This window comes from Anastrepha obliqua, chromosome 4, assembly GCF_027943255.1.
Source record: "Anastrepha obliqua isolate idAnaObli1 chromosome 4, idAnaObli1_1.0, whole genome shotgun sequence".
NCBI lineage: Eukaryota > Metazoa > Arthropoda > Insecta > Diptera > Tephritidae > Anastrepha > Anastrepha obliqua.
The window spans coordinates 19,232,085-19,243,818 of NC_072895.1; positions in this window are offsets into that span (position 1 = coordinate 19,232,085).

Genomic DNA, 11,734 nt, shown 5'->3' on the forward strand with positions numbered 1-11,734 from the left:
AGACGTCTGGCATTCCCCGATATATTTGAACGCACAGACGACGAGCCTAAGGCTCTAATTGCCACTTGTCTGTAGAAGTAATAATTTACGTACTTTACAGCAGTTACAGAAGCAAGCAATCAATCCAGGGCTTCCTACTATAGTGGACCGGAAACACTCCAGTGGACCAGTGGAAAAACCGCAAATTTTTTAGTGAGACACACTAATGTGTTTACGCTTAGCCTGTGCGCCTATATTTCAATAGAAATAAAATCGTTTGCTTTGCATCAACAAATAATATTACAAATGAAGAAAATCAAAACACCAATAGAATCCAGCCACTCATAAAAATCGGTCACGGATACTATTTGGCGTGTATCGAGGTTCTGTTTAGTTAGTAGCATATCTTCACCAGAAGGAGGAAGCTTGATGGACTCGTTCTGCCTAAGCTAAAAGGACTCACAATCCAGCTATCTAAAGAAATTAAATATCTTGGAGTAATCCTTGATAGTAAATTTCTTTGGAAATCACACGTTCAATCAAAGACATCCAAAGCACTGAAAGCTTTCTGGCAGTGCAAAGGTGTCCTTTGGGAAAACGTGGGGTCTTTCCCCTAGCATGATCCTAAGGATCTACACAGCAATGATAAGACCTATTATCACCAATGAATCAGTGGTCTGTATGAGTATACTCTCCCTCCTCTGTTGCACCGGAGCTTTTCCGACTACTTCAGGGCCGCCACTAGATGCTCTGAATAGTCTACCACCACTTGATGTTTTCATCCAAGGAGAGGCCCATGTCCGGCATTGGAAAACAGAGAACCCATGGACTTCGATCCAACGATTCTCTACATGCCCCTTTACTCCTTGCTTTCAAGAGTCGTACTTGAAAAGAGATACATTGTAGTGCTGCCAGAGGCTCAGTTGTGGTCAAACTCTGAAAATGAGCCCGGCAAACACTGTTTTCGCATTTTCACAGATGGCTCCAGGACGAGTATGGCTCCGGCTCTGGGGCCTACGAGGAATCCAGTAGGACAAAACTGCGCTTTGCTCTTGGATCGCATGCATCTGTGTTTCAAGCGGAAGTGTATGCAGTTGTTGTGGAAAACCGCTGGAGAGGTAGATCTATATGTATCTGGGTGTCTAGGGTAGGCATCTCAGACAATGTACTCTGCCCAGCTTGTGAAGAGGAGGATGAGACGGCGCACCACTTCCTGTGCGTCTGCCCCGCCTTCGCTCGAATCAGGTTTGAGGTCTTTGGCACTGTTGTGTTAAGAAGCGACCATCTTGGTTCCTTGGCACCACAAGATCTACACAGATTTCTTCGGAGATCGGGTAGACTAAAAGAAAATTAAAAGGGAATCCAAGTGTAGTACAAGGGACTTAATTAATGTCTGAGTGCTGCACTTGCTAGTTGTCCCGACAAAAAACAAAAAAAAACAAAAAAAAACCATATCATGGAGGAACACACACCAAGTTTTAGTCAGATTGCTGTTTTTCGTTGGGTTTCGTAGGACACGAGAAGGTGCAGCGATTTTCCTTTTTCATCACAAAAACGCACCAGCTCACGCCTCAGCAGTTGTGGTCGCAAAATTAATGGAAATAGAGTTTCAACGCACTTCATATTCCTCCTATTTAATTTCTAATTTGAGGAAATGGCTGGCAGGAAAACTTAATCGACTCAAACATGGATGTGATTGTAGAAACGAGTGGCTGTTTTTCAGGCTTGAACAAATTCTATTATTCATAGAAATCAACAAACTAGAACAGCGTTGGACTAAAACTAGACTATGTCGAAAAATAAAAGAGGTTTATCCCAAATAAATGTGATTTTTATTTTTGCAGTGACTCTTCAAACGACCCTCATATGCATTCTGTGAAGAAAATATGGGGAATTGTTCTTTTAAAAAGCGCGCGTTACACGTACTTCTGTGTTTAAATTTTTTTACAACAGTCCTTTATAGTATGGCAGAGTTTGAGCATAGTCTTTCAATTAGCTTATTTTTGGGATTTAATTACATCAGTCAACTGCAGGTGTGCTCTGCGATTTTTTGATTATGGATAAAAATATCGAACAAAGAATTTGCCTTAAGGGAGGAAACCGGTTTAGTAGGCCAAAATATTGGTGGTTTTTCGAGAATTTTTTGAACAAAGAAGGAATAATCAGAAATTAAGTTTAGAGGATATTTTATTTACATTTTTAGGTACACTTTTAAATTTTTTTGAAGCTATTTCCACGGGAGATAGTGGCGTTAGAGCGTGCTGTCCATGCACGATCGCCATCCGAGTGTCTTGCTGGTGAGAACTCCTGAAGTTGCAATTTTTCTCTGAAATCAGCAGCAATTTTTTTTATTAACAACATATTTCCTAAGAATATGAACCTAATTGTGGTAAAAAATATTGAAAATTACATACTTTTGAGGCACTTGAACACAAAGTAGTTTTTTTATACCATATTTTGTCATCTATTTCGCGTGAAAAGCCATACTTTCAATAATAGTATAATCCCAGAATTAGGTTCACATAGATAAGAATTGAATAAAGAAAACATCTCGAAAAATTTTATAACGATTGGTCTATGACTTTTTAAGCTAGAATTCTCACCTGTTGAAAAAAGTAGTTTCGAGAAAAACGTCATTCTAACTAACGCGCGCTACGGTGCGGAACCGACGGGCAGTCACTTAAGTGCTCATAGAATCGGGAATAATGCGAATTTCGCTTTACAATTTTTACCACATATTTTTGAGTTGTTATACTAACGATTTATGCTGCGGTTTCCCCCTTAAATTTTGTAATCCGAATGGGATTTCGTGTGACAAATCATTGAAAATGTTGCAGAAAGCATATGGCGAGTGTGCTTTATCAAAAAACATGTGTATAAGGCTTTTGCAGAGAGCCGACAAGTCGTGGAAGATTTGCCCCGATCTGGTCGCCCATCAACGTCGTCAACGGATGAAAACTATGTCGTCGATAAAGTCAAGGAAATGATGCTGGAAAACTATCATTTAAGTTTGAGGGAGGTAGCTCGTGACCTCAGCGTGTCTACGAATCGATTCGCAACATTTTACACCATCAATTGGGCATGAGACGCGTGGTTGCTCGACTCGTTTCAAGAGACTTGAATTTCTTTAAAACAATTCATCGGTGGCAGAAGGTGGCTGAAGAAATGGTTGAGGAAGTGAGTTTGGACCCAATGCTGAAGGAGCTGAAGAAGATCTTTTCAAACGACAAAATGAATTTTTATGATTAAGCCATGATTTTGTGTTTTATTGTACAATTCCCGGTACTTTTTTGACAGAATGTACGATTATTATTCAATATATCTACAAAATACTCCGCACTTCATCAGTAATCGCGCTCTCTTAACCCTGCAGCTTCAGGCGAACATATTTTATATTTACTTACATACACCTGCGCATGAATGTTTGTCTAACTTTGATAGAAATTAATGAAATTCAAGAGAAATACTAAATCGTCCGCACTTAAGCAATATTGGCTTTTCGTGATGAGCTTGTTTACAATTTTTGTAAGTAATACCCAACAGATATTTGCCTGAGCTTGTTTGCTTGTTTTCAATATGCAACTGTTTGTGTATGTTTGTGTGCGTGCAAATTAAAAAATACGCTTTCGCCGTGCAACGAACTCTTCAGCTGTGTAGATTGCGTTTGCTTTACTTACTTATTTGCTTCGATTTGTGATAAACGTTGCAGCAAGCAACGCAACTAAAAGCAAGCAAGAAAAAAATGCACAGCAAAAAAAAAAATGAAAAAAGGAGAAAAAAACCACAGCATCAAAAACAAACAGATAAATACAAAGCTGCAAAACTAACAAACAAACCGACAACAGCACTATAATATCCTGCGGATAAGTACGGACAAATTGCTCATACGCCCGGAGAGGTTCGTGGGGGCTAAGGTCTGAAGCGAGTGCAACCTCAAGCAATGCCGGATGTACGGTATTGGTGCAAAGTGTAGAGGTGAATGGCAAGAAGTTGAGGAAATTGCTAACACTTTACGCTGTGGTGGATGAAAAGCAGCAGAAACAAGCAAATGTTTAAAGGGAAAAAATTAGGATGAACGGGGGAAAAGGAAGAAAGAACAAGGAAAAGCTACAATTTATTGGTTTCAGCATTTGTTGTGTTTAGCTCTTGTTTTGTTGTTGTTGTTCTTTTTTACTATGTTGTTGTAATAGCATGTCTGTGCTTTTCCATTGTACTTCTTGGGAATTTTGCTTTGCTGCCATTTCGGTTTGTATGTAGCATTCGTTTTGCAACACCAAGCAATAGCATCAAACAACAACAACAGCAACAAAAACAAAAAATACTAGCTTATGCAATGCAACGAGCAAATGCAATGTTGATTTTTTTGCTTTTTTGTTTTTACTGGAAAATAAACAAATCCATCAGCATGAAACGAACGAATGCGGGAAACTGACTCGAACAAACTGAAGACAGTCTGAAGTCTCGTAAATAACAGATGAGTGAATTCGAAGCAGAAAACAATGTAGGTGAGCGCAGAAGTCGTCTTGTGTGTATGTGTGTATGCATGTGTATGTATGTGTGTGTTTGTGCTTATTTTGAAGCATATGAATTAGCAATAATATTAATTCAGTTTTATGCTGCCAAGCTAATTGCCCAGCTGGGAACTGCAAATATTGACTAACTACAACTAAAATTAACTTTTTTGTTTTGTTTTTGCTGAATTCATGATTTATTAACAGCAAGCCCTACTTCAACGGAGAAATGAAAAGACTGCTTACACTATTATTGTTTGTGCACTTAGCATACAAATATAAACCACAAATGGAATATAAAGCCGGTGCGTGTAATCCTCCTACTTAACAGGAATTCTGTGAATTATTTTTAATGAAGACATTTTACTGGAGAAAAATGTTCTATTTTTGTGCTATAAATTTATTTGTTTTAGCTTCAGTTTAACCCTGCAGTTAAACCTGAATTATTCAATGAAAATGTCCAATAAACAAACTGGTTTCTAACTAGTCTCGCAGTGGTTAAAAGTACACTAGTTGCATAGTGACCAATTAAGGTTGTGTACAAAGCAAATATGTAGTTTTATGTTTTCTATTAAAAACGTAAAGAATGCAGGAAATGAGTATGAGACGCATATAAATATAGATAGAGTGTAGCCATTTTCAAAGAGAATCCTCAAAAACTGTTTATATTCTCAATTGGATGATACAGGTGAATTAATAAATATGCACCCTTTTCCACCAAATTGTCTTTGATTGGCCCTATTTAGGGATCTACGCATTACATATATCACATCACGCTGATTCAAAGGAGACATATACAATTAGTAAGTAAGCGTGCTCCGATTTCGCTGAAATTATGCATTTTTCTAAGTTAGGAAAGAAAACCCGTGAAATTTAGTACGGACTGGAAGGATATACATAACACTATCCGATTTTGATTTTGATAATACACTGCAGCGACTTTGCACTCGTCGGAGGATCTTATAAAGGGTGGTTAAATTTCAAGGGCCGATGTTGAATGTGAACCACACCTAAACATCAAGCATTTTTCTACATTTAATTTGACATTTTTCAATTTCAGACTAATTCTATTTGAACCATGCAAAGATACACAATCGAGCAAAGCGTTAAAGTTATTCAGGCTTATTATGAAAACGGGCGTTCAAATCAAAATGCATATCGCGCACTTTGTGATTTTTCGGTCAATTTAATCGTCCAAATGTGCGTACAATCGGAAAAATTGTGCAAAAGTTTGAGCAAACCGGGTCTGTAGGAGATGTGAAAATACCAGTGCACGACACCGTTGGACTTGCTGCTATTCGCGATAGTGTGGTTGAAGAGCCGTCCACCTCAACTCGTAGTCGTGCCCAACAATTGCACCTCTCACGCTCGTCGTTGATGGTTGATGAACATTATGCATAAAGACTTGCAATTACACGCTTCCAAGGTGCAATTGACTCAAGAACTAAAGCCTCTTGACCATTTCAAGCGTCGTCAATGGTCAGAATGGTGACAGGAAATGGTAACAGTGAATGACCAATTTTCGAAGAAAATCATCTTCAGTGATGAGGCATATTTTCACCTCACCTTCGTCAATAAGCAGAACTGCCGCATTTGGGTGAATGATAATCCAAGATTTATTGCCGAAAAACTAATGGCCTCACAAAGAGTGACTGTTTGGTGCGGTTTATGGGCCGTATTTTTTCCAAAATGAGGCCGGTGAGGCAGTTACTGTGAATAGTGTTCGCTATAGTGAGATGATAACGAACTTTTTATGACCCGAATTGGAAGATATGGATGTGGACAATATGTGGTTTCAACAGAACGGTGCCACTTGTCGCACAGCTAACGAAAAAATGGCTCGTTTGCGCGAAAAATTTGATGGCCGAATAATCTCACGTCGCGGCGATATCAATTGGCCACCAAGATCATGTGATTTGACACCGTTGGACTTCTTTCTTTGAGGTTATTTGAAAGAAAAGATGTACGTCGATAAGTCAGCAACAATTCAAGAGCTAAAGGATGAGATAATTCGTCACATGAACGGCATAGAATCTCAATTATACCTCAGCGTCATCGAAATTTTGGACCATCGGATGGAGGTGTGTCGCCGAGGCCGCGGCGGCCACTTGGCCAATATTTTGTTCAATACGTAATTGAGCCATACCTATATTATCATAATAATTTCCTAAAAAATTGTATTTATTTAAAATCAACTCCGGCCCTTAAAACTTAACCACCCTTTATTAGAGTAGACTCGATATTTTGTTCAATACGTAATTGAGCCATACCTATATTATCATAATAATTTCCTAAAAAAATTGTATTTATTTAAAATCAACTCCGGCCCTTAAAACTTAACCACCCTTTATTAGAGTAGACTCGATTTGTGGGGGGTTGGACACATCCATGCACTCAGTCAGGAGACCATTGTAGTACACCCGGATAGAATTCAGTAGAAAGAATAGAGACAGGAAAGATAAAATGTGAGTGGTAAGGCGGAAAAAGTAGTTTAAGGTTACTCTTCCTTAAATCTCTTGGATTCATTGATGAATCTTAAGAGATCCGTAAGACGAAGAGTATGAACTCTATCTATACTCAGGATATCGCAACCCAATATCCTAAGTCTGATTCTGGAAAACTCCGGACAGCTATAGAGAAAATCCTCAAGTCGGAATAGGCATATCGGGCTATCGACAACCCCCATGGCAGCCATATGCTGACCACAGGCGTTGTGCCCTGTAGTTACACCCACCAGTACTCTCAGGTCCTTTCTGGTGAGTTTTAGGAGAAAGGTCGCTATTTTTCTATTTGTTTTTTCACAAAGCACTTGGCTACTCTGCACGAGTTCAACCCAGACCAACGTCCTCTATGGGTAGACCTCATGAAGTCGTCAATTCGTAGTTGAATCGATGCAGAATTGACACCTAGAAAGGATTCACGGCCTAGTGGCATACTTGCAGAGCCTTCATTCGCCAGTTTATCAGTCAACTTGTTCCCTGCAGTACCACAATGTTCAAGCACCCAAAAAAGACAAACTTTGGGGTGTCTTGCAACACTGTTTAGTTTTGTCTTACGTTCACCGACTAACTTTGAAGAGCAGCGTGGGTTAGCAGGGGCTTTCAGGGCAGCTTGGCTGGCACTTCAAATTTTAATACTGCTACCCCGCCACTTTTTCTCAATAATCCAGTATCCCTCGTTCAAGATGGCATAAACTCCCGTAAGGAATACCGCAGCCATCTGTCCTATGGCCTAAGAGTACTTAGTGTCTTCGTCTAAGTATCATCCGGATCTGCTACCATCACCGGTTTTGGATCCGTCGGTGTAGAAAGTATGTTGATATCTCGTTAATAGGTTCTCTGGACTTAACCATTGATCTCTATATGGGATCAAAACATTATACTTCCTATCGAAGCTAACGAAAGGCAGTCGATTCAACACTATCATCGAGAACAGTGTGCACCGCTCCGACAATTGGTGGTATATCTGACAGTTGCCAGTGTTTTCTTCGTTTCCCCAGACTCCGTTTAATTTGAGCCTGTACGCCGCCTTCATCACCTCCTTCCGAATTTGAAGATCTAGAGATTGCAAGCTCAGAATGGCATTAAGGGCATCACCAGACGTCGACGTCACGACGATTTGTGCGCAATCACAATTCGAAAATTGGGCTTTTGTCAGAGACATATCCACTGAAATATTGAAATAATTACTGGATAGCTGCCTTGAAGCACTTACACTTTTGCAGAGCGCCGAGAATTTGTGGAAGATTTGCCCCGATCTGGTCGCCCATTTAATGTCTTCAAAGGATGAAAATAAAGTCGTAGACAAAGTCAAGGAAAAGGTACTGGAAAACTATCATTTAAGTTTGAGGGAGGTAGCTCGTGCTCTTAGCATGTCTCATGAATCAATTCCCAACATTTTACACCATCAATTGGGCATGAGACGCGTGGCTACTTGCCTCGTTCCAAGAGAGTTGAATTTCTTTAAAAAAATTCATTGGAACAAGGTGGCTGAAGACATGCTTGAGCAAGTGTATTCGGACCCAACCATAACCGAACTCCAGCGCATCATAACAGATGATGAGACGTAAGTATATGAGTTTGACATGCAAACCAGTCAACAGGCGGCTGAATGGCGCTATCCAGATGAGCCGAAATCCAAAAAACTACGTCAAAAGTGAAAGTCTCTCTACTCGTTTTCTTTGATTATCATGGTGTTGTGCACTCGGAAGTTGTTCCAAATGGTTATTCGATAAATAAAGAATATTATTTGGAACTTCCACGACGTTTGAGAGAGAATGTGCATGGGAAACGGCCCAATTTGTGGAAATAAAACTCATTGTTCTTGCACCATGATAACGCACCGTCTCACAAGACTCATAATGTGAACACTTTTTTGACCAAAAACTCGACAAATATCATCCGGATTTAGACCTCTGTGACTTTTTCCTTTTCCCAAAAATCAAATATCCACTCCGCGGATGCCGCTTTGAGTCGATAGAGGCCACTAAGAAGAATTTGCGGAAGGAGCTGAAAATATCTCTTCAAACGCGTTTAAAAGGTGCCTTGATGACTGGATTAATCATTGGGATATATGCATTGCTTCGAATGTGGCCTATTTTGAAGACGACAAAAAAAATTTTGATGTTTAGACAATTATTTTACGTTTCATTGAACAATTCTCGGTACTTTTTTGATGGAATGTATATCAAATGAAACTTTTGTATTCATTTTGTGCGTTACACAAATAAACAAGATCGTATATAAGCAAACAGATTTAGATAAAAATTCATATTCAATTAAATTTTTCACGAAATCTTAGAAGTAATTTCCAAAAACCAAACTCGCTAATCCGCTTTTGCTATTCGGTTTGTACAACCACTTTAAACACTACTGTTCCCCTTAGCCTTTTTATGGTAATACTTTTAAGTACTTTTGATGAATCATTTCTAACCTTTAGCCGCAAATTATACGGTGGCAATTTTCATCTACATAATGAGTTCATTATTCCAGTTGAGTAATAAACCATTTCATTTCGATCACTAATGCAACCTACTTTCATGGATCCCACAGCTCAGCGTTTTATCTTTGATTTGTCAAAATCAAAACCTCTACTTCCTTCGAGTGCCTCCAGTGTTGGCTTGTGCGAAATTGTTCGTTCATCTAAACTGATTGATTTGCAATTCTGCAGTACTTTCACATTTGCTGATTTAGTGTTGGAAATGTTGCATGCCAGTGCACCTCTCGATTGCTCATTGAGTCGCTACAACTCCAGATGTTGATACGGCCACCGCTATTTGATTTTGTGATAAAATCAAAGCTGATATCAATGAAATTATAAACGTTTTGCTAATTCTGACAGGTGCATCGAGAATGGAGACTCCTTAGTTGCCGTCGGTGCTTGCTTACTCATCAACTTGTCGTGTGTCTACATGGTTTTCTGTTGCCGATTCACAAGTGAAACGTTTGCTTGTACTGAGTACTTCAAAGAATTATAATCTTAAATCTTAAATTGAAATACTCGATTCAAAGTGTTGTGCATGGGGTGCTGCCGTGTGGATATTGCTAGTTTATGCAATATCTTGCCGGATATCATGAAGCTCAAATCTTCTATTGAAATTAATGCCTCGCTGCGAAACTACGCATTGAATGCAAGTTCGGTATTCGTTGTTTTCATGGCATTTGTTTTCGACCATACACAGCGAGTCCAGCTTGTGGTCCCCACTACTTATAGCTTTGAATCTGTTTCAGAATTATATTCTTTCTGTGCGGCTATCTACAGGAGAATATGTGCATAAGTTAATCCTTTTCTTTGCTTCTTCAGCAAAGAATAAAGCCATTGAAAAAGAACTGATGGGGAGCTCTTTACAGATACTCCTCCTCCAACCATACCGTCCAGCTTCGAGCCATCCGTCAACAGGTTAACTAAGCCCTGTCCCCAAGTGTTGCCGCCGGTCCACTCCTCCCTTGATGGAATATGTATGGAGAAAGTTCCGCTTGGACTAAGCGAAGGCACGCACTGATCCGTCGACGAGGGGATGAACTCAAAGTTTCTAAGGATGATTGAGTGCCCATATGTGAAGTTGAGCTTATAGCCCAAACCCCTCAGTCTGATTGCGATGCGTACAGCGGCAATTCTGCCTGCGATGTCTACGGGTACCACATTTTAACATTACATTAAGCCCCGGGGTAGGAGTAGTTCGAAGCGCCCCACTGATTTCAATGAATGCAGACTTCTGAACTCTCTCTAGCTTTTTGGCTGTTCGGTATAGTTTTTTTTATTTTTTATTTTGCTGTCTAGTGTACTAGACTCATTTGTATTTGCAGTTTGCGGCCGCCGTAGCCGAATGGGTTGGTGCGTAATTACCATTCGGAATTTACAGAGAGGTCGTTGGTTCGAATCTCGGTGAAAGCAAAATTAATAAAAACATTTTTCTAATAGCGGTCGCCCCTCGGCAGGCAATGGTAAACCATGAAAAAGCTCCTCCATGAAAAAGCTCCTCATAAAAAATATATGCCGTTCGGAGTCGGCTTGAAACTGTAGGTCCCTCCATTTGTGGAACAACATCAAGACGCACACCACAAATAGGAGGAGGAGCTCGGCCAAACACCTAACAGAAGTGTACGCGCCAATTATTTATTTTTTTTTTTTTTTAAATAAAACATCCAATTGTCTGTTCAAAGAAATTTCGTTTATCATTAATTTTGCTAAATTTTGTATCGATTTTATTGTATTTTTCTTCTCTAATTTTTAACTGAAATATGCGCACGGGCATAGTTGCGGTCATTACATAGTTGCCGCACTCCCATAAATAGTCAATTAAAATCAATGAAACATTTCATTCAAAATATACCGCGAAAAATATGCACCCACAAACATCTGCATACCCAAACAGTTGTGGAACGCAAACTAACTTTTGCATTTCATTTCACACCAATAAATTGCCTCAAAACGATACTCCAGCTGTATTGAGTATTTAACCAAATGGCCAAACCAAATGTGCGAGCTCTGACCATTAAACGAAACCAGCAAACGAACACCACTCACGTGGCGTAAAGTTATTGAAAACTTGCCATTAACAAAGTGTAGAATTGCAAAAAAAAAAAAAACAAAAGAAGCCACACACCTAAAATCGAAATAGCAAATACAAATGCAAAATATAGCAAAATTGTTGGAGGCAAATTGAGATAGCAAAAATCAAGCACCAAACTATATTTGCTTGTAGCAAATACTTTCTATTGAACTTTTAGTTTAACAACAAATAT